This window comes from Bison bison, unplaced genomic scaffold, assembly GCF_000754665.1.
Source record: "Bison bison bison isolate TAMUID 2011002044 unplaced genomic scaffold, Bison_UMD1.0 scf7180017864354, whole genome shotgun sequence".
NCBI lineage: Eukaryota > Metazoa > Chordata > Mammalia > Artiodactyla > Bovidae > Bison > Bison bison.
The window spans coordinates 6,079,797-6,103,907 of record NW_011494926.1 but is presented as its reverse complement, the minus strand read 5'-3'; the positions used below and the strand labels follow the sequence as shown (position 1 = coordinate 6,103,907).

The window sequence follows — 24,111 nt, the reverse complement described above, 5'->3', positions numbered from 1 at the left end:
AAAACTCCCCCATAAGTCCAGAAGCTACTGCATTAGTGCGAAGTGGGGTCCTACAATGTCCTACAATATTCACCACAGCTTCAGAAAAACCACAGCACAGGAAGCAAGAGGTTCAAGGTAAGATATAGTCAATTTTCACTTCCCAAAATAGACTGAAGCCTGAATGGCTAAAGTAAGAGGTGAAACTAAAGAATGTGAAAAGATTAATAATAGGCATCCAATTCACTTCCTTGCTCTCGTGGCAATTTTAGCCAGTTTGCTTCCCTTTCTTGGGCATCAGGCCACTCTTTCTTCCTTAGAACCCTTCTCTCAGGGCTTTAGGTAAAAAGGAAGCATCCCATGGCCACATCTCACGGGGGAGAAAAGCAGTCAAGAGTACCAACTCTTCAAAAGCCTAAAATGAAAGAATCAAAATATATCTCTAGTGACTATCACAAGGAAGTGACACAGAAAGAAACTCCCAAAGATTGCACTAAAGCACAAGAAAGGAAATCAAAGAAGTGTGGTTCCCTCTAGCTAGAGACAATTATTAGAGTTCAAACTCTTCTCAGAGAGAACCAGGGAGAAAGCATTTGTGTCCTGAACTGGCATATTTCTAAAATACTACCTGAGTGACAGAATCAGGAGGTAAACAAGATTTACGCCTTTGGGGTCATCCGTGTTCTCAGTGACAATTCCCTTTAATGAACAAACATCCAGATTTCTTGCAAACCTTAGGGCTGACTTCACTCTTCTACCATCAGAAATGGGAGGAAAGTATTGGCTTGTGTATGGAGACTGGAGGTGCAGTGAATAGCAACATGGTCACACTGATAATCAAGAGTGTGAACTAAGACCATACTGTCTTGCTTATCAGATGAGCAAAGATCCGGAGGAGAAAATAAATATCGTTTTGAAGAAAGGATGAAATAATGAATATTCTAAAAATGCAAAGTATAAATTGATAGTTTTTTGAAAGGCAATCTGGCCTTATCTATCAAAATATAATGGGTGCTAGTCATGTGACTCATAATTCTACTCCAGAAAAAATATCTAACAGAAATACATAAACAGATGAGCAAAAACGTATATTAAGGCGTGCTTATTACAACATTGTTTTGAATAGCAAACCATTTGAGAAGCTATCTTAGAAAAAAAAAAGAATGAGTTAGTTCTTTATGTACTGATGTGAAGGGGTTCATAATCTATAAAGAGAAATAAGCAATTTGCAAAACACAAAGTGTTACGATCCAGTTTATATATATATATATGTATAAAATATTTGCACTTGAGAAAACTTAGGTAGGACTTCACTATAATGTCACATCCTTAATATGTTAAAGGACAAACACTGTTTATATTGTCCCTATCATAGCCAACATCAAGTTCACGGAAAAGAAGCCGTGAGAGCTACTTCCTGTCTTTCAGAAAAACTCTTTTGCTTCTCAGAAGAATGGTAAAATGGGTGATCAAGATGAGAATAATGAATATGAGCTCTGTGTTAATGAGAGTGCTAATATCAATAAGAAAAGAAAATCTACTCTCTTGAACAAAAACTGTGTATAATCAAATGTTAGATGTGCCCAAGGGTGTTTACATTTTGTTGCTATTCTTTTCAGAGTTACTCAAATTCTTAAAGATAAAAAAAAATTTTGTTTTAAAATTCCAAACTCTACAGTTTCAACTCCTTTTTCTTTTGAAATAATTTATTAAGTGACTTTTTAAAAAGCCAGACAGACTTCCTAAAGAAGAAAATAACAGCAGAACAAGTTTATATATGTTCATAAAAATCTAAAAAGTCTGAAGACTTCAGGCTAACATGGCAGATGGAATGTGAACATAACTCCCTTGCAAAACCCACTAAAATAAGAGAAGATATCAAATCAAGATTTAAACCCACCCCTGCAGTATCAAGTTTTATATAAGTTACATCTGAGGGTGTATTTATTTTCATTTTACTTTTAGGAAGATTTATTATATCTATTCAATATTTCTTCATATTGATATGTCTTTTTATCATCAACTTTATGGCTGTGATAGTAAATAATATGTTAATTGCTTTTATATACTATTAAATAACTTAGGCACAAAAGGCATGAAAATTAATGCTAAGCATTTATGTACTTTTGAAGTTTAATAAAAATTAATAATGCATTCGGAAAGAAGATTCACAACGACTAAGAGAACGTAAGAGATAGTAGTGAAAAAGCAGTGTTGGGACATCCCTGGTGGCCCGGGGTTAAGACTGTGTGCTCCCAGAGCGGGGCACAGGTCAGGGAAGTAGATCCCACAGGCTGCAACTGTGAGTTCGAATGCTGCAACTAAAGATCTTACATACTGCAACTAAGACCCGGCACAGCCAAATACACACATACATTGAAATATTTTAATAAACACATTAATGAGCAGTGTCAAGACATTTTGGAAGATGGAAAAGTATTCAAGTTACCAAAAGCTGAACAAGTGCTCCCAATGAGCACTGGAAAGGGAGGAAGAAGGGAATGAAGCAAGTGACTTCATTTCACAAAAACCCAGAGACTCAGGCACTGGCAGGGGAATAGTTGTCTCAAAAGCTGGGCAGAGAACCACACACAGAAGGAGTGTCTGAAAGCCTGCTACACTCCAGGTCCCCTTCCTCATCTGTCACCTCCAGACAACAGCTGCTGATCAGAGCTCAGAAACACATGGCTGTCTTGTTTCTGCATCCACAAGATACTGAAACGCCTAGATGAGAGGCAGGGGTAAGATAGTTTCTGGAGGGAGAATGGCAGAAACTTGGGACTACCGCCTGCATCTTTGTAATCCTAGGGAAACTGCCACCATTCCAGTAGGAAGGAGGAAAAATCCAGGAAGGAGGAAAAGGCAGAGGAAAAGCTTGAGACCTTGTAAAGGAGAAAAACAAACCCTTCTCCAGGAGAATCAGAATTTAATTCCAAGACTGAGAAAGTAAAACTGTTTAATGGACATGATATGAGAGGATAGGCTGCCCCTTTGTAACTGGTTTTCCCTCAAAGCAGCACGCCACAGTTTTCAGAGCACTTTTTTTAAAATGACCATTGTCTGCCCTGGAAGAAAGGGAAAAAAAAAAGTTTAAGATGGCTGAAGATATCAAATTTAAATTCCAGACTTGTATCCACTAGAGTCAGCAGAAAACCCTGCCAATATAGACAGTTTATTTGGGAAATACTCAAAGCAGCAAAACTTAGAGAAAGTATGCAGAGATTTCTTGTCCTTGGAATGAGAGAGAAAGAAATCCAGGGACATATTGTGGTGACCCACGACTTCAATCAGCATGTACAAGCCCATGACATAGTGGTTAGGAAAGCACTCAGAACTATCCAGTGTGACAGGAGAAATATTATTTCACATATGTGATTTCTATCCAAATCCACTCAGATCCAGAGAAGGGGATAAAGAAGTGTTCATTAACTCGGATTACAAAGGTCTAAGACCACTCCCAAGAAGGCCCACAACCTGAAAAGTTCAATGAATTTAACTCAACTTATTGGTGACAGTGAACTTTGGGTCACCATCCAGTCCCAACTGTATTAGCTATTTCTTGCTACGACACCTTTACATAAACACACCACAAATCTTAAGTGACTCACCATCTTAAACATTTATTTTGCTCACAAGTCTATGGGCCATTTGGATGACCCTTCTGCAATGGGACAGGCTCAGCTGATGATGGCTAGACCTGCTCATGGATCTGAGTCAGCTGGGGTCTGGCTGTCTATGGCTTCAGTATACAGCTAGGATATCTCCTATCCCATTCATGTAGTTCCTCTGTTCAGCAGGTTAGCCCAGCCTTGTTCTCATAAAGGAGGCTGGGGTCCAAGGAGGGAGCAATAGCACCTGAGGCTTCTTGGGATCCAGGCTTGGAATAAGCAGATCTTGATATCGGCTGCATTTTATTGGCCAAAGCAAGTCACAACATCAGCCGGATTCAAGAATGGGGAGGTAGAGCACTTCTTTATAGGAGATGCTAAGATTTCACATTGCAAGGAGCATGGATACAGGCAGGGGTCATCAATGAAGGCCATTAGGACAGCTAATCTACCACACTAGCAACTGATGTAGGAGAATTAATTTTGTGAGTAAATCAAAGGAACTTGGTTAAAGACAATGTGATATCCTGGCACAGCAACAACAAAATCATATTGGTGAGAAAACTACTGAAATCTGAATGAAGTCTGTATTTTAGGAAAGAGTAATATTAATCTCCTAGTTCTGAAAAATTCATCATGATTAAAAGATGTCAGCAAGAGGAGAAGCCAGGCAAAGGACATATGGGAATTATACCGTCTTTGCAATTTTTCTGTAAAACTAAAATTAATTTAAAATAAGGAAGCTTGTTTGGGGGCTTCCCTGGGTCTCAGCAGTAAAGAATCTGCCAACGCCTGGCAATGCAGGAGACACGAGTTTGATCCCTGAACTGGGAAGATCCCATGGGCCATGAATCTAAATTCATGCAGCACAACTATTGACCCTGTGCTTTAGAGCCTGTGCTCTGCAACATGAGAAGTCAACGCGATGAGAAGCCCACACACCGCAAGAGAGTAGTCCTCGCTTACCGCAGCTAGAGAAAACTAGCCCTCGCCCCGGCCCATGGAGAAACAAAGACCCAGCACAGCCAAAAATAAATAAAGAAAATTATTAAATAATAATAAACGAAGTTCAGTTATAAAAAGGAAGGGAGGGACGTTATAAAAAGAACCTGGAACCTAAACCATGTCGGTGTGCAGCAGCCTTACCTGGATGCATCTCTGAGAGTCACGGTGAATGCTCTTAACCCATATTCAGAAACCTTGGTGCTCTGGGAAAATTTGGCAGTTGGGGTAGGGGGGCAGGCAATGAAAAGCCAGAGCAGGTGGTTTGGCCAGGGCCACATCTCTGCAGACCTCCCAGGCGACAGCTACACTGAGCCTCAGGCTTCGGCAGGGGAGGTTTCAAGCTCAGCGGGGCCAGTGGTTGTGCCAGGATCCTTTCTCAGTATGACGGATGGGGTGGTGACCCCACTGGCACTGGTGGTTACAGCACACGGCACACAGCCATGGGGCTGCAGCGCTTAGGGAGTCTCTTTCCTTCCCTTTTCAAACAAATGAACTCCAGACTGTACCGTGGCCTCCTGACTTTGTGGGAGGGACAAATTGTGATCTTCTTTGCCATGCTGTAGCTCTGAGTCTAACACAGAGTCTCAGTGAGACACATAAACACACAATTACGGCACAGTGGTTGTACTTGGTTGTTCAGAGCAACCCATCCATGTGGGCATTGAAATTGGGCAAGGGAGAGGCACATGAGTGGAAGACTGTGATTTCACCATTTTAAAGCAACTTCCATAAGGATAAACCCCATCTCATTATCCCAGCCTGTTCCAAGAACAGGGACCAAGAAGGAAACAGATAAATACATTGCTAAGAAACAGGAACTCTAAGTGGGCTAATCAGGCCTTCTCCATCACATTTGAGACACGGTCTTTGGGAAAAGAAGAGTCTTCTTTCTATGGTGCTAGAAAGTGAAAGGGTCAATTGCTCAGTCATCTCTGACTGCTAGAAGCAGTTATAAAAATATACACTGAAGCTAAAGACTACCAAAGAGAAGAGCCAAGATATGGAGAGAAAAAAAAAAAACTCATCGTAAGGTAGTTTAGGTCCCAGGATGCAGCCAACCCTGAGGTCAGAGACACCTCTTGGGTTTCCATACTTCTAACCATAGTCTAGTTTGAGTTGGGTTTCTCTAACTTGCACCCACAAGAATTCTGCCTAAAATAGCAATCAGTAGTGGGAAGTGGGGTGTTGAAACTGACAGGCATTACAACATGAGTCTGGTTGAAAACAAGCAGGATGCTGGGCAGTGAGAGTGGCCTTTTGTTCCTGGGAAGGTGACAGTACTGGGTAAGTGGTAACAAAGCAGCCTGGCAGATTTGTCCTGTGTTCTGGGACTCAATCTAGTTCACTTACGTGTGTCTGGGGAACCAACCATGACAAAGTTAAAGTGGGTTGACTGTGTTTTAATCTTGCTTCAGTGAGGTCCTAGACGTTTCAGGCCAAGCTCACCCTCTGATAGGAGAAGGGAAGGGTCCACAGAGTCTCACCATTTCTTCTTCCAGCAATCTTTATGTGGACACAAGAACTTATTTTTCTATTTTGAAAGGAAATCATATGGGAAGGCAGGAAGAGCTAGAACACCGAGGAAACCAAATTTCCCCAGACCTCACCAAGTACTTCAGGCTATATGCTCCCACCTGAAATAGACTGTGATGTCATCATTTTAAAGCAACTTCCGGGAGGATAAACCCCATCTCATTATCCCAACCTATTCCAAGAACAGGGACCAAGAGGGAAACAGGTAAAGACATTGCTAAGAAATAGGAACTCCAAGTGGGCTAATCAGGAACTCTGAAAGCAGGTTGGATTCAAGGATCAGGCTGTGGTATGACTGTGTCTTAGTTGCTAGCCTATTGGATTTCCAGACATTGAATAGGCTGACCTCCCTCTGAGATTTTAAGGAAGTGTTATTTCCAGAGACTCAGCAAGCCCTGCAAACAGGCTTGTGATTGATTGCTCAACCCCTGAGGCTGTCCCCAGGCCCCGTCAAAACCTCTACCAGAAGTTCTCCAGCAGCTCTTGCTGAACTTTATGGGTAAGTTCAAGGCAAAGGTTCCAGGAAGTCATATTTCCCAGTGCAGCATGATCAGTAGTGAGCCGAACACTGCATTTTCATCTCCATCTGGCTTGTGTGTCGAACACACAATTGATTCTGAATCTGGAAAGGAAGAACGGTAAGTAAGCTTCTGCCTCAAACCCCAACACCGAGGAGCTGGTACTTTATCCCATACACTTTGGGAAACAGTAGGGACTTATCACCAGTTTTAAGCAGGCTTAAGGCAGATAAAACTTGTGGTGTGTTTTGTAAAGGTAACTATGGCAGCATGGTGGATTGGCAGGAAAAGGGTAATATTGGGGAAATGAACCAAAAAAATTAGCAAGCGATAGCAATAGGAAAACTTTTAAGGGCTTGAAGAGTTACAATGAGTAGGGGAAACACTGAGGGAGGCAGGAAGATGAAAAGCTAGCTGATGCAGGAAATGGAACAGAAGGAATGCATCCCTACCAGTAAAGGGAGCACCAAGGTGAAACTCTGTGGCCTGTAAATGGATACAAGTCACTCGCTTTGTTTTTGCTGGAGGGAAGGAAGAAACCGACAGCTGGAATTCTGTCTGCAACAGAAGGGAAGATTTTTAAACCCCTGTTTATTTTACACTTGAAAAGGATTCATCCTGAAAACTGCCCGGCGGTAAAGATGCTCTTAAGGGATTTTGGCAAGATGTACACAAAAGAAAGCCTCAGTTAGCTACTGAACTGTTGCCCCCTGGGACCTTCAACCATAGCAGGCACTCAGGAGTCTCCAGGTCCAAGGCACAAAGTTTGTGGTTAGATAATAAGGCTGAATGACATTCATTTTAGATCCCCTTTACCCTGGATGAGAGCATTGTGCTAAGCGATCCTCAAGGCCTCAGCAGACTATAGAAAACATGCAGACCAGAAAAAACTCACAACACACTTCCGTGATTTAGAAAGGCTCGAAGAGATGATTACTTGCCCAAGGGAGTTTAGCATCAGTCCTGTTTCGTCAACATCCCTTCTGTTAAACACTGCATTTCTCACTGCTGTGCCTTTCCTGCTTTGTCACAGCTTTATTTTAGTCCCTAAGTAATTCTACTAGGGGCACTGAATAAATACTCATCGGTCTCTGAGGCAAATGTAGATTCTGTTTGGCAGTTAGAGTTTGTTCATCTTGCAGGGTTTATGTGAGGTCTATCAAGTGGGCTGAGTGCTAGCTTAGATTCCACCATATAGGAAGAAAATATGGCATCTATCCCCAACTGCACAGAAAATTGTGGCTTTAGCTACAAAACTGTTTAGCAAAAAGACACTTTGCTATTACAAATATCTGGTAACCCTTCCCTGTTTTCACTCCCATCTGTACTTCCTTCCCCTTTGATGCTTCTCCAGAATTACATTTATCACAAGAATTCAGAAACTTAGTAGGTTACACTAAAAAAGAAAAAACTTAATGGTAATCAAAACACCACTCAAACATTCTTTGGCTGGCCCCGAGGTTATTATTCAACAGCATACTGCTTCTAACTCTTCACAAAGACTAAAAACTGTTTCTCATCATCAGTAAGAAGACTTAAGTTCTTTCCCAGAAACAGCTTGAAGTTCTTCCCCAACTTGGCCAGCTGCACTTGAATTCAGGGTTTCCGCCCTAGAAAGAATGTAGTTGTGTCCAAGTGGCATGAGTCACAGAATTCTAAGCAGGGGAGTTTTTATCTCTTTAAGAGGGGCAACGGTGAGTTGTTTTTTCTGGTGAAATAATGCTTAAAGTGGACCAGGACTCGAGCCGGCCCATCTCATAGCTTTTATCCATGCCTGGGAGATGTAAAAGGAAAAACTGATGAGAAAGAGAATATTTGAACTCTGGCTGTGGGCCAATCAACTTTGCAGATTTACCAAGTAGTCTTAGCCAAGAACAAAGGTTCTTGAGTGGCGGTATAGACGGTATGGCGGGCAACAGTCCATGGGGTCACAAAGAGTCGGACATGACTGTGTCTGAGTACAGCACATGGAAGATTAAGCCCCTCTGGGATGCCCATTAAGGGCTTGCTGGCTGTCTGTAGGGAGCCCTATAGTCTGCTGAGTCCTTAAGGATCACTTAGCACAGTGCTCTCATCAAGTCCTGCCACCCTATTTGCTGCTGAGAGCTCCAAAGACAGACTGCATCCCAGCTTCACCTTCTTTGGACTTTCATCTGGAGAGCTCCGTCATTGTTTCTGAGATTTGCAACAGTTCATCATGACTGGAACATCATTTACATAAAGATGAGTTTTTATTCATAGAAAGAAAAAGTTTTCGGATGGACTTATGATTATGTGACTCATGCAGGCTTTTTTTTTTAATTGCTGAGGATGGATCCATTTAATTTTACCGAAAGTCTTCCATACAATATTTCGGATTTGAGAAAGATACAATAGATAATATCAGTTCTATTTGATAGAATCACATAACACGCATGCAGCAAACACCTACTAGAATGTGAGCTGCTCTGCTAGAAGCTTTGGGAAATAAAAAGCTGAGTAATGCATAGGCCCCACTCTCTGATAGCTCATAATCAAGAGGCAAGACAAAGCAAAGGCACATGTAACCACAATACAAAGTGGGCTGTGAAAAGCTTTTGGTTACTTTCCATAGACTAATGGAAACGCACTGAAGGACTGCATGCAGGACTGTAACTGCATTTTACAAAGATCACCTGGCCAGCAGAATGGAGAACAGATTTAAAGGGAAGAACTGAAGCAAAAAGCATTAGGAGTTATGGCAACAATTGAGGTACAATACAAAGGAGACTCAACCTAGCACATGGAATACAGAGGAAATGCATGAAAAGATTTTAAGCAGAAGAAATTAATAGGATGGAGTGGCAAAGGATCAACTGGTGAGGGATGCTGAGGGAATGTAAAAAGGAACAGCTAGGTTTCTGCCTTCAGCTGCTGGGTGGAAAGCAGTGTGTGCACTGTAGGAGAACACGGCAGAGTGAGAAGGACAATCAGGCCAGGCTGAGACAAAAGAGCCAGGGGAGCCCTAGGGAACCACGCCACCCACGACAGAGTAGGTGCCTGCCGTAGCTTCACAGCAGACCCGGTCGGGAAGGCAGGCTCTGGGCCACGGATGTCAAGCACAGAGTTGGACTTTAATTCAGCGAGCTGGGGAGAGGCTTGAAAGCAGGAGAAAAACAAGATTGAAGCAGTTCTCCTCTAAAACTAACCTAGTCAACAAAGAGACAAAGATTCCAAAAGGTGAAGCGGTATGAAGACACCTAGTTAGTGTCAGAGACAAATTAAAAGGCAAGTCTTTGGACTCCTGGTCCAGTCTGTGCAAAGACAAGGAACCCTGCCTGCTTCTCAGAATTCTATGTCCTCCTCTAGAATAGCACTGAAGCATGTATATTACCATATGTGAAATAGATGACCAGCCCAAGCTCAGTGCATGAAACAGGGCACTCAAAGCCAGTGCACTGGGACAACCAGAGGAATGAAATGGGGAGGGAGGTGGGAGAGGGGTTCAGGGCAGGGGGGACACATGTACGCCCGTGGCTGATTCATGTCAATGTATGGTAAAAACCACCACAATATTGTAAAGTAATTAGCCTCCAATTATAATTAATAAATATGTTTTTAAATATATAAGAAATACCAAGTAAGAAAAAAAAGAAGTCCTTCTCCCTTAATCTATCCCAGCCATGATATTTAGCTTGGACTAGAACATTTGGCACATTAAGAAAATGAATGGCTACTTCCACTATTTTTTGGTAACAACCAAAGAGCCCAGTCCAGTGTTCTAATAAAAAAAAAGCTTAAAAATACTGGTGATTATAAATGCAGATAGTGGCAATGCTCTTTAAGACTCTTTCAAAGTCTAGTGGGAATAAAAAGGGTAGAAAGACACTTTAAAAAACACTTTAAAAATAATAAAATGGCTTCCAAACACACATTAGTATAGTTGCTGTCGTTCAACCATCAAGTTGTGTCCAGCTCTCTGCAGCCTCATAGACAGCAGCACGCCAGGCTTCCCTGTCCTTCACCATCTCCTGGAGTTTGCTCCAACTTATGTCCATTGAGTCAGGGATGCCATCCAACCCTCTCATCCTCTGCTGCCCCCTTCTCCTTTTACCTGCAATCTTTCCCAGCATCAGGATCTTTTCCAATGAGTCAGCTCTTCACATCAAGTGGCCATAGTTCCCAATTGCAGCAAAACTGTTTGGGAAGAAGAAGTTCCTATTACCCAGGAAATAAAGATTGAGGAGGAGGGCAGAATGAGAGGTGAGTGGACTGTCATTAACTTCATGTGTCTTAAATAAGCACTTTGATGAACAAAAACAATCATGAAATCTCAATACACCAACTTCTAGTCAGCAGATGTGTTTCAGGCACACGTGAGCTTGCGTGCATGCATGCACTCACAGTTCATCTAGAACTTGAGGGGAAACATTGGAAATCCAACAGCCAAGGTCAGGCTGAAGCAGTGGACGTTCCAGTGGACTTCCCAGAGCTATTATTTTCATGACATAAAATGCTGTGCATTTGTTCTCCCTTTTTATTAAGGCCTTTGGGTATATTTATTTTTTATGGTTGTTATTATTTGCTAAAGTGAATTTAAGAGAGAAATTCCATGAGAACAAAAGGATGAGTTTTTTAAACAAATACTTTGTAATATAACTTTACCTCAACAGCTCTCTTTACCATGTTTATTCATGAGCAGGCAGTGAATTTTAAATCTGCTCCTTCTGTAATCCATCTCCTGAGAAGAATGAAAGTTGAGCTTGATGAGAGAGAAGGCTCACAGGAGAAAATTTCTTACTCTGTGCTAGGCAATCATCCTAGTTGAGAACAGATTATGGGAAAGAGGAGCCATAAAAAATATCATGATCAAAGTAGCCTATGGGAAAGGAAAAAGAAAGAAGCAGAGTGATAAAAGAAAATAAAAGCAAGATGATTAGAACCCGCAAAAATTGATTCTTTTACATGTACTGATCCTTTTCTCCATTGCTTCACCTAATATTATCAGTTTCATAGTACTGTCTGGATTATATCAAAAGTGTTGGCCCACTGCAACATCAAATTTGGGAGCCATGTGGTCAATCCCATCAGCAGCAAAGCAATTAATTATATACAACTACTTCAAGGGTGGCTCAGGCAGTAGAGAATCTGCTTGCAATGCAAGAGACCTGGGTTCAATCCCTGGGTTGGGAAGATCCCCTGGAGAAGGGAATAGCAACCCACTGTAGTTTTCCTGCCTGGAGAATTTCATGGACAGAGGAGCCTGATGGGCTACAGTCCATGGGATCACAAAGAGTCAGACACAACTGAGCAACTGACGCTTTCACTTTCACACTCCCAAATAAACAAATGCTGATTCAGAGAAGGGATGTAGACAGAAGTAATGGATGACAATAGAAAGAAGTGGGGAGGAATGGGGGCAGGGGGGAAATCACTCAGAAGCACAAGACGTGATTCCTTATGAAAGAAAATGCATGTTTAAATTTTATATTTAAAAAAGAAATGAACAGTAAATCTCAAAAATATTATTACTACAGCTATTCAAAACTAAAATTAAACAGATATGATGCACACTGAAACTAAATATTAATATATTCAAAAAAGAGAAAATGGGGAATATAAACTAAATCCACAGATGATCTCAATAATGTACTGACTCAAAAGACTGTAAATCTAGATGAACACTTAAAGGCAATTTATTCAAGAATGGAAAAAAAGAAAGTGAAAATGTCAGCCACTTCGTTGTGTCCGACTCTTTGAGATCCATGGACTGTAGCCCACCAGGCTCCTCTGTCCATGGGACTGACTCTCCAGGCAAGAATATTGGAGTGGGTAGCCATTCCCTTCTCAGGGGATCTTCCTGACTTGGGTCTCCTGCATGGCAGGCAGATTCTTTACAGTCTCAAACCTAAAGGAAAGGTTATTTATTTACATGACAGAATTATCTGAGAGCTTATGAATACCACTGATCATGTTTTATAAATGAGACCAATGTATTTAACAGAAAAATAAAAGATTTGTGCACTTAGTGTGTCAAATGAATTGCTAAAAAAAATTTTTAAAGGACTTGGTCTAGGATCACCAAAAATATTACAAGAAATTATCTACCATAACTCCTTCTTTCTTGGTTTTTCTATAAATAGTAATTTTACATTGGAAAACTTGGGGAGTACTTACCATTGAATCATAGATCTGGAAATAATCTCAGGAAGTTGTCTAAAAACCTACATTCTTCCGGACAGTAATGATTTCAAACTAGGCTAACTTATTCCTATTTAAACTTTTCTAACAAGGCTCAGAAAAGGAGATGCTACAATCAGCCTTGAAAATGCCCATTGGTCAATTCCCAAGAACCTCAAAAGACTGTTTTTAACTCTATCATGGAACAACAAAAATAATCAAGTTTCAGAAAAGACATTTTTCCTAAATATGATTGTCTTTGGGGTAGTATGTTGCTTTCTTCTTATGACTAAAAAGTATAAACTAAATTAATTTAGTCTATTTTGCTAAAATAAAAAAAAAATTATTTAGGTTTAGAGCCTAGGCAGTCCAAGGAAGAGCCTGGGAAAGACCCAGACAAGCAACAATCTAGCTCCAAGGAGACCCCATGTCCACGATGGGCAAACTGTATGACATGACTGGCCCACTGGGTGAATCACAACAGCGTATCTATGTCTGGAAATGACAATGCAGAAGTAATCAACTTTTGCGCACTAGTTGTGGTTGGAATCTTCAGTCCTAGCCTTGGAAAAGGCCCTCCACATCCCCCCTTCCTTGTAACAAAAATGAAAAGCTAAGACAAATTTTCCTCCCTTCTTAATCAATGTCCCTAATTTCAGCTTGGAGCCTGTACAAAAGCAAAGTGTTGGTACCTTGTGGAAGTCACAGCCTCAACAACAACAGTGCCCCTTTCTGGATCCTGCCCATCTCCTTTCACACTATGCCTCTTAGCCCTTTTTCTCAGCTTGCCACCCTAGAGAAACCCACAAAAATATCTAAAAATACAGAGGAAAAGCTCCCACTTCTGCAAAACATGGGCAGTATCACAACCACAAATCACACATCCGAGAGCCAACCTGCAGGCACTGTGCAATCTGGACTGAGTCAGTTAGCTGCGTACGTGCGCAGTTTCTCAGATGTTAGGTGAGATAAAGGCATCCCCTACAGTAAGTGAAGGTCACAGCCAGTAATCTTTGAACTGAAACCATGTGTTCTTGACATGAAAACAGATGATGAGAGAGGCAGGGAATGGTCCCGGACAGTCATAGAGCAATATCACAAAACTGGAGAAAGGAGAAGGAGCTCAGAGTGAAAGCATGTCACCTTACCTTTTCTATGGGATGATCCAGCCTCTTACCCAAGGGAAATAGGCAGAAGTGAAGCAGAGTAGAGGGAGGAGAGGAAAGAGTGATGGGCAGAGAACAGTGAGCCTGTGATCCAAATGACTGCTGTTCACTATACTATTCTCTATATAGGGAAAAAACACAGGAAAATTGTGTCCCTAGGCAAAAAGGGAGTGTCAACTTTGGGAAGGGAGAAAGTCTCCAAGACAAGAAACCCTAAGGCCGTCAGCAGGTATCCATGACTTACTGCACCACTGCTACCCATTCAGTGTTACCCCCAACACCCATTCTCTACATACACACAAACACGCACATACGAACTAGGGCCAGGAGTAAGGTGAGGCAAGTAAGGAGCCCAGGGAGACCCTGAAAGTCTGTTGCTCTTGAATTTTGCACCCCAGGCACTTTGCTTGTCTCACCTTAACCCCAGTTCTGACACACAAATGCATCAGTGTGTCAGGAAACCACTGGCTCTATTCAATTATGAGGAGTGAGTAGGGGAAAGAAAGATAATGAAGATAAGAGACAAACAGCTCTCCTTGGCCTCATAGAAAAGACAAAGTCATCATAACAGTACAAAGAAGAGCTTGTTAAATTATAGAAGAATATCATATCCAAGAAAGCAGAGCTCAGAAAATAAATGGAAGTGGAAAACAACATTTGAGTGGTAGATGCTACACAAGAAGAAATTAAGAAAATGGAATAAGAACAACTGAAAATATCCTCAAGGACATAATAAGTAGTCTTGAGAAAATTAAACAAAATGAGATAGAAAAGAGGAATAATATACTTAAAATGTCTAGAAAAAGTGATACATAGGGAAGCTAGATTTAAAAATGAACATACACATAATTGTTGTGAAGACAGAACAGAAAAATGGAATAGAAGAAAATGTACAAAGATATCCTAGAAAAATAAATAAATTTCCTTGAACTAGATCCTTCCAGGTACAAATTATTAGAGTAAAACATGCAGTTGTAAAAACATTATCAGTATGATCAATGGCAGTATACATCCTGGAAAAGTACCTGACTGCCATTAAAAATTAACAAACATTGTTTAAATCTAGGCATAAAAAGCAAGTAACTAATCAGATAGATCCCAAATTTTTCCACAAAATTTCTCAATTTCAGATAATATTTATAGTCTTGAGAGTCAGTTTGGGTAAGAACTTGGAAACTCTATAACCCATAAGACCTGAAAGGAAAGAAAAATGAAAAACTGGGAATTCCTTGGCAGTCCAATGGTTAGGACTTGCCACATTCACTGCCTTGGGCCCAGGTTTGATGCCTGGTCAGGGAACTAAGACCCCGCAAGTTGCTCCCCCCAAAAAAATTTTAATTTAATTTAAAGATTTTTTAAATATTGAAAGGTAAGATCCAGTCAACATAAAAATGAACAAAAATAAATTACTTTGGAAAGAACAGACAGGTGGTAAACATCGAATCAGTGTGTACATCAGATCAGATCAGATCAGATCAGTCGCTCAGTCGTGTCCAACTCTTTGTGACCCCGTGAATCGCAGCACGCCAGGCCTCCCTGTCCCTCACCAACTCCCGGAGTTCACTCAGACTCACGTCCATCGAGTCAGTGATGCTATCCAGCCATCTCATCCTCTGTCGTCCCCTTCTCCTCTTGCCCTCAATCCCTCCCAGCATCATAGAACTATGCATAAACGTAAATCTCAAAAATCTTGAAAATAGAAAAATTATAATATGAATAATTTTCAAAACTGGCATCCAGGTGAAAGCTGGAGGGGGGAAGTGTGCTAATTTTCTAATATTCAGAGCAATAGATACTATCCAAAATTTAATTCTGTAGTTTTTAAAAAAAACGACTACATTCTCTGTATCCTCTTAGCAAGATACCTTGAGAACCAATTTGCCTTACAGTGAAAATTTATCTGAACTTCAGCAATACTTCATTTAATTCTGTTTCTTCTTTTTTTTGGCTAAATTATTAACAAGATAAAATTTAATGCATATCACTTTCAAGTAGCATATGGAGAATAACTCCATTTTTTATAAGTATTTATATCTCTATGTATCTATCTTTCTAATATATACAGAAAGGTGTCTGAAATAACCATAAGTTATTTCTGGTAGGTAATTGAAGATATTTATAATCATTGCAGTTTTATACTTTTCAGCATTGTGTGATATTTTATGGTGAGCAAGTATGATTTTTTTTTTAAAGATAATGTCAATATTTTTTTTGTGACTTGTGGCTCTGTGGGTACAGAATCCATTGGCAATGCAGGAGACCTGGCTTCAATCCCTGGGTGGGGAAGATCCCCTGGAGGAGGTCATGACAATTCACTCCAGTATTCTTGCCTGGAGAATCCCCATGGATAGAAGAGCCTGGCAGGCTACCATCCATGGGGTTACAAAGAGTTGGACACGACTGAGCGACTAAGCACACAAAGAGAAAGAAACAGGAGGCGAGTGAGAAAAGAAGGGAGGGAGGTGTGGAAAGCAAGAAAATTTTCACCACATACACTCAAGCCAAGTGCCTTCTTTGAGGAAAACATGACTAAGCCACATTAAACAATTAGTGGGAAGAACACTTCACTTGGGATGGCGTCCAAGGCAGAACAGCAATAGTGATGGGCAGGAAGAGGGTGTAGTAACCAGAGTTCTGCTGTTACCCTCTCTCTATCAAGGAGCCCAGGATTGCTTGTCTGCTTATCTCTCTCTCCCAACAAATACAACCAATTGAACTTCTTCATTTTGCTCTGATAATAGGGGCCGATGGGAAACAATGCACCCTTGTGTTGTTCACCCCTCCCCTTGAAATATGCCCTTGGTTAGCCTGTTGCTGGGCATAATGCCTTAATATAAAGCACAAATTGCAAAGGTGAGAAATTTGTCAAATCAGTGCTAGGCAGTGGCAGGGACTTCGTCAGGAGAATTTCAGTTGAATTAAGCTTCTCAGGCTAGCACTTATCAACTGTTTGTCTATACCATCCTACCAGAAACAAAACTCTTTAACTCACAGTGGGAATTTTTGATGGTAAGATTCTGACATGAGGACATTTGTGACTTTTCCTCCATTCAGAAATATTACTCCACACCTGAGCAGTTCAGGAGAGGATGAGTTGCAGGAATGGGATAAGCTCATGACTGGAAAGGATCCAGGATAAGGTATGTAGAGATGGAGTGAAGTATCTACTGCACACATTGTATAGTGATTTCTTTTTAAGATGGAAATTTAACATTCGTTTTGAAGGTCACTCTTGGCCTATTCAAGAGATAACTGTTTGACTCTTCATGCTTAAATGGCTTTCTACATCTCTGCCTGCGCTGGCTGTAGATCTTGGCAGGCTGGAAATTGCTCTGGGGTGGGCGGGGACACTCAATGACTGGGGGAGAGGAGTAGATGGATAAATACTCTGCAATAAGAGGATTCGGAGATGTGTTCCACAATCCTTCAGAAGCTCCCCAGAAGCACTGAGATCCAATTCCACATAGTCCAGTTCACTCATGACCACACTTTTCACTGGTTTTCCTTCCTTCTTTGTCTCACAGCCCCACCATCTCACAGTGCTTTCTGGCACCTCATGCCGAAGAAACTACTGGTGTTCAATCCCTTATCACAGGTACAGTTTTTTGGCAGAAATCATCTATGTTAATCATCTCAGGTTGCCATAACAAAATAGCATGGACTGAGTGACTTAAACAACAGATATGTATTTTCTCACAGTACTGGGAGCTAGAAGTCCAAGATCATGGTGTTGCGAAGGTTGGTTCTAGTGATGCGTCTCCTCCTGGTTTGTAGATGGCCATCTTCTTGCCATGTCCTCACGTGGCCTCTCCTCTGTGTACTGGCAGAGAGAGAGAGATCTCATATCACCTCCTCTTCTTACAAGGATACCAGACCTATTAGATTAATCCCTACCCTTATGATTCATTTAATCCTTATGACCTTCTCAGAGGCTGTGTCTCCAAATACAGTCATGTTGGGAGTTGAAGCTTCAACATTTGAATTGGTAGAAGGAGAAGACACAATTCAGTACATTAAGACATCCTGAGATGGGACTTTCCAGGAGGGAGACATCAATTCCAAGATGCTTCCGCAGGGACTCTCCATCACAAGCGTGAGAGCTGCTTAACCTGAGTCAAGAGAAGGATGGGTAAGTTGTCCCCTTGTCCAACTATAGGCTTAACCAGGTTTCAACAGGTGTTACCATCAGAAGCTGCAGGTGAAGTTTCAGAATGGCAGGACATCATGACCTGGAGGTTTCCAGCTCTTCTTGCCATCTTAGTTGAGATGAGTAGCAACCGAGTAGTGGCAGTAGGGAGTGTAGGATGTCAATATACTCACAGAAGGGAGGAGCTGACAATTTCTCAAAAGAAATCTCACAGCCTTGCAAGTCAAGTTATAGAAACCTTACACTTGACTCCAAACCCCAGATACCCAATAAATGAAAGACATAGTTTAAAAAATTACTTATGGCCCTTATATATGTTTTCCTAAGTGACAGAACCACAGTTTCCTCCTTTGCAAAACAGCAATAATAATGCTGAATTGCAGGGTTGTGATGAATAAATGAGATCGAACATGTAAGGTGTTTAGCCTAGTGTGTGGCACTCCATAAGTATGACTTCCCTTTCCCTTTCCACAAATACGAGCATCCTTCCTTCATCCCAGGAAACTGGGACATATACTGGTCTCTGGCTTCACTCCAAGACATTAGTCACTTATTTTACTATTGTCATTAGGAGTTTTTAAAAGCCACCTCTCGGTTCTTGTGTTTCCAATCAAATGATGTTAAATGAAAACAAAATCTCTTTTTCTTGGATTCCTTAAGCCTTCTGGTTTCTACCAATGTAAAATTCTGGATGCAAATCTATCTTTAACTGATTTTTTTAAAAAATCAAGCTTACTTTAAGTATGTTATCACTATGGTTTATCCATCAGGTCCTAGATTGAAACAAGGAATATCACAAGTGCCTACTTCTAGAGCTTGGAGGTTGGCAGCAGACCAGATAATACATCTTTCAACAAAGGAGAGTTCTATTTCATAGGAAAGAAGAGATAAAGTTATTTCCATTGCTTCTTCTCTTATTTATTCAATATGCTTTGTCTCTATAAGTCAAGTTCCTTTTCAAGTTCTAGTTCTTTGATCTGTAAGCATCCAAAGAACATCTCTTTTTCTTCCTCTCCCATTTCTGTGTTTCAAATTCTCATCCTACATTGATTCCGCTCCTTTCCTCTCAGTACATCTATGTATTTCTCATACCACTTCTCTCACTCTCCCAAGCTTACACTTGCCGTTTCTTTTCTTCCTATTAGCTACAACAAAACCATCACAGGAAAGGATGTCTATGATGCCTTGTGACAGAACAATGAAAGCCTCCAAGACAGTCAGGTCCTCAGACAACACACAGGTCCCAACTGATGTTCACACCATGCTCAGGGCTTACTGAGAGGGTCTATAGCTTTTAGGGGCTTCCCTGGTGGCTCAGGGGTAAAGAATCTGCCTGCAGTGAGGGAGAGATGGGTTTGATCCCTGGGTCAGAAGATCCCCTGGAGAACGAAATGGCCACACACTCCAGTATTCTTGCCTGGAGAATTCCATGGACAGAAGAGCCTGGTGGGGTCCATGGGGTCGGAAAGAGTCAGACACAGCTGAACAACTAACACGAACTAACTATAGCTTTTATAAGTGTTCTTTGACAACCTCCACAAAGGATTCCCAGGTGGCGCTAGTGGTAAAGAACCTGCCTGCCAATGCAGGAAACATAAGAGATGTGGGTTCAATCCCTGGGTAGGGAAGATCCTGTGGAGAAAGAAATGGAAACCCACTCTGGTATTCTTGCCTGGAGAATCCTACAGAGGACCTGGTGGGCTAGTCCATAGGGTCACAAAGAGTCGGACATGACTAAAGCAACTTACCATGCACAAATGCTTTGACCTTCACCTTCTCAACTTCTCTAAAGTTAACAAGAGAAAACCTCTTGTGATCCCAGTGGAAAAACAGGGCAAGTCTGGTGTCAATAAACAAATTCCCTTATGAGTTGACCAAACCAAATATTCAGCCCCAACTTGCTGGGTGCTTCTCCCTGCTACCCGGTGTTCCAGTGCAGATTTGCAGACTTCCCTGTTGGCCACCAGGGACCTCAACCTCACAACTCACAGTACACAGGAGACAGGGGAACCCACAACAAGAAATGGGTTCACAGCCTTAAGCCATCGGAAACGCTCAGTGCAGACTACCATCAGCGATCTCAGTAACATCCTGCCTTTACGTCAACTAGCAACTTGGAACTCTCCCCATATCTCATGCACAGACCACAGACACCATCCCCCATGCTCTCACCCAGGAAAAGAACTCTGTTTGTCATTTTCCAGAAGTCTAGTTGCTCAACCTTTGCTGGACTATTTCTAGAAGGCAACAAACCCAACAAGCCTGAAGGAACAATGTGGACAGAGTTTGCTCCCTCTTTCACATCTCATTTTAATCTCTTCTTCTGCAAAATAAACAGTCCAAGGCCCTTCTCTCATTCCCTGTTTATGGATACTTCAGTCCCTTAGTTGCCCTGTTCTTATTACATTTGGGTATCAAAGCTAGTTTCACCAAGGGTGTTTACCATCATCACCAAGGGTGTTTACAATTCTAGTTAATATTATTGATAATGTTATTGACACAGTACTACAGATAATGTATTATTTATCACTTGTCTCTATAATGGGAGGCAAATGCCTGGGCCTTTAGGAGTGATTATTTACTTTCCTCATTACATACTGGAGCACATAGTAACCACCACTTAGCTGCTACTTTCTGATTTTTCTCAAATAGTTGGGGAAGGGGTTTTTAAAAAATCACATCCATTTTTCTTTCAAAATCAAAACATAGCTTCTAAAAGTCAAATTATTTCCCACGTATTTTTAAAAATTTAATATGATACCATTCCTGGAAAGAACCATCAACGAGAACTAAAGAGCAGTGAGATTTAATTCAATGAGGACTGGAGGGAAATGCATGTTAGAATATGTGGAAAATCTATGTGACACTGAAGAGTCGAGCTAAATATAGAAGCCAAATTTTTAAAAAATTCTGAGTTTGTGTCCATAAGCTAAAATGTTGCTAAATACGTCAATATTAAAGAAAGCAGCAAACCAAGGCCCACTGTCCTGCTTCCTATATGAAGTGGGCAAATATTAAGAAGACACTGGGAGGTCATTATACTTTAGAATCACTGCATAGCAGGCTGAGAATAGTGTAGCAGGGAAGGAGAAATGGAAGGCAAGAGGAGAAAGAAGGAAACGAAGGATTAAATCTGTAACAGAATAAGCCAAGCCTACTTGCCTCTACAAATACCATTTCTGCCAAGAGAACAGAGGATGAGAATAGTGTTTCATCTTCAATAATCCATCTAACAACGTCTCATGTAGCTACTATAATGATTTATGCAGTAATTTGTAGAAACCATCCTTGTCTGTATTATCTAACATGGATTTGAAAAAAGAACATCACGTATATACCCTGAAATAAGAAAACTTTAAGAGACAAGCACACATCCAAAGCTACTATTGAAGAGAGAGGAGTAAAAAGAAAGAATTGTTCTTTCCTGACATCAAAATGTGGCAGGTTTAAAACCAGGAGGAAGTTATCTATGGGTTTGTGCTGTTTTGTTTTGTTTAGATGATAGAATCTGCTGAGAGACTTTTAGAAATGGAAAGAAAAGCTACAGCAGATGCAGCTGAGACAACATGAAGAGCTGTCTTTCCTGAATCCCAAACAGCAGCAGATAAAAAGCAGAGAGTAAACGAAAAGGTCATCTCACACTCGTGGCCTTCTGAGTTTGGGGTTTTCCTTTTTCCTTTGGCCACTACCTTGCCAGTCATTTCCATGTTGTTTTTCTTGTTTAATCAAGAAAAACAGGCAAGACAAAAGGGATTATTTTCCAGAAGCTCTGCTTGTTTAGCATCATAGGAATTTGAGGTTGTTATCTAGTATATTTGGGATGATTCTTCAGGGGTAACAGCGAAGTCTACAGTGTTTATGAATTTATTTCCTAGTGTGATATTTCCACCACCTTTTACTCTTCCGGATGGGTTTCAACTGCATCTGTTTGCTTTTCCTGTTGCTTGTGAAAGTACACCTCGTGATCACTATCCACAGCTGCTTTGTATGAGCCTCAGAGAATTCTATGAGCAGGGAAATTTTAAAACATACGAGACCAGAGTTTTTCATAAAGTCTTATTAATCATATTTTGAAAGGGATAAACGTCTTGCCAAATTTGTCTGAATTTCTGGTCAAATAAAAGGCAGGTCTTCAAACCATCAGACAAAATGTATTCAGTTTATATCTAGTGTGTCCAGAACTACACCCAGCTACCACATGGGATGTGGCACTTTTAAAATACAAGACATGGTCCTTGCTCTCCTACATGGTTTAAAGTTTAACTGAAACAATTTAGAGAGCAATGAAAAGGTAAAGCAGGAGGAAGAGAGGTCTCAGGAGGAACAGAAATGCCAGCAAGACCTTGAACTATTTAGGATTCGTGGAGAGGTAGAGAGAGGGGACTCCAGTCCAGGAATAGCAACATTAAAGATATACAGGAGGGTTGCTTTGAGAATTTTCAGGAACACTGAGTAAGCCTGTGAGGAAGCAAGCAGAGAAAGCCAATTAACATGTTCAAAAAGTTTCAGTTATTTCATTTCAGTTATTTCCAGGAAGGGGACATTTTTATGCTCATTAGAGAATTAAATGCTTTGATTAAATGGGTTTTTATCCCCATTTAAGTTCTATTTCCTTTAATGCACCATATTTTTATTTTTTTGTAGTAAACTAAATACAGGACCTGAAATAGTGCTTCTTCACAACCAAAGTATGACCTCTTCCCTGAAGAAACCACGTGTTAGCAGCACATGTTCCTCCTACCACCAGCCCACCCTACTGCCAGCCTGGTGATAGTTGGGGGTGGAGGGAATAACAGCATGAATGTCTTAGGACTGGGCTTGAATCTTCTGTTTTGGGGGTTTGGTGGGACTTGTTTGTTAGTATTTATACAGTGTTATACAGATAACATTCTATTAATTACTTAAGTTCAATTCCCCTGGAAATGGAAATGATATCAGAAACCCATACCTGGAGAGAAAGAATAATTATTTTGTTTGGCTTTGGTAACATCCATGAAGGAATCTCCTTCTTTCTCAAAGCAGTATATCTCAGAGGAGGCAGCCTATGTTTCTGTGTTCAATTAATATCCAGTAGATTACTGTGAAACTCTTGGTTCTGCTGTTTAATTTTAAAATTCCCCTTCAATTTCCCTCCTTCAATTGAACTGATGTTCAGGTAAAGCTATGAAACAATCCAAAGACAAATAAAAGGAAAGACAAACAGCAGTAAGTACCATTTGGTGGTATCTTTCCCATGTCAGATCTCTGCCAAGTGCTTTACCTGCATTATCTTATTTCATCTTTCCCACCATCCTATGAGATTGGCATTATAATCCCCATTCTATAAACAGGGAAACTGACAGGGTGGGTTGTTTCCAAAAGTCCCATTCTAGTGAGTGATAGAGCTAGGATTCAAGGCCTAGCTCCAAGAGGAGCCTGGTGTGCTGCAGTCTATGGATTCATGGCCTTAACCACCATGCAAATTTTAATATGGAATGTGGAAAAAGTGAAAGGGAAGAAGGGCTACAGAAGAGAACTGAAAGATGATACTGGGTGTCAAAATGACTGATCATTCTGAAGCAAGAAGGTAATTGAGGAAGTACTAGGATTAAAAACTTTAAGACTAATGAGAGATACAGAACTGATGAGCAATACCCGGATAGTTAATGTTTAGCCTCATCTATAAACACTCTGAACTGCTAAAATGCAAATTGAAACCACAGTGAGATACCACCTCACACCTGTCAAAATGGCTATTATCAAAAATACCACAAAAAACAAGTGTTGCCAAGGATGTAGAGAAAAGGAAAGCCTGTTAGTGGGAATGTAAATTGGTACAGTTACTAAGGAAAATGGTTTCCTTAGTATGGAGTTTACTCAAAAAATTAAAAATAGAACTACCATACAACTTAGCAATTTCACTCCTGAGTATTCATCCAAAGAAAGAGAAAATAGTAACTTGAAAAGATATAAACACCCCTATGTTTATTGCAACATTATTTACAATAGCAAGACATGGAAATAATCCAGGTATCAAC

At 40.8% G+C, this 24,111-nt stretch overlaps 1 long non-coding RNA gene across 1 annotated transcript; it reads left to right on the top strand.

Annotated features, from left to right (window-relative positions):
• Positions 1 to 6,632: 6,632 nt before the first annotated feature.
• Positions 6,633 to 23,827, top strand: LOC104999574. The gene is made up of 5 exons (XR_826619.1): positions 6,633 to 6,763; positions 17,002 to 17,087; positions 17,472 to 17,542; positions 17,898 to 18,076; positions 22,739 to 23,827. It is a non-coding gene; the product is annotated as an uncharacterized LOC104999574 (long non-coding RNA).
• The last annotated feature ends 284 nt before the right edge of the window (positions 23,828 to 24,111 follow it).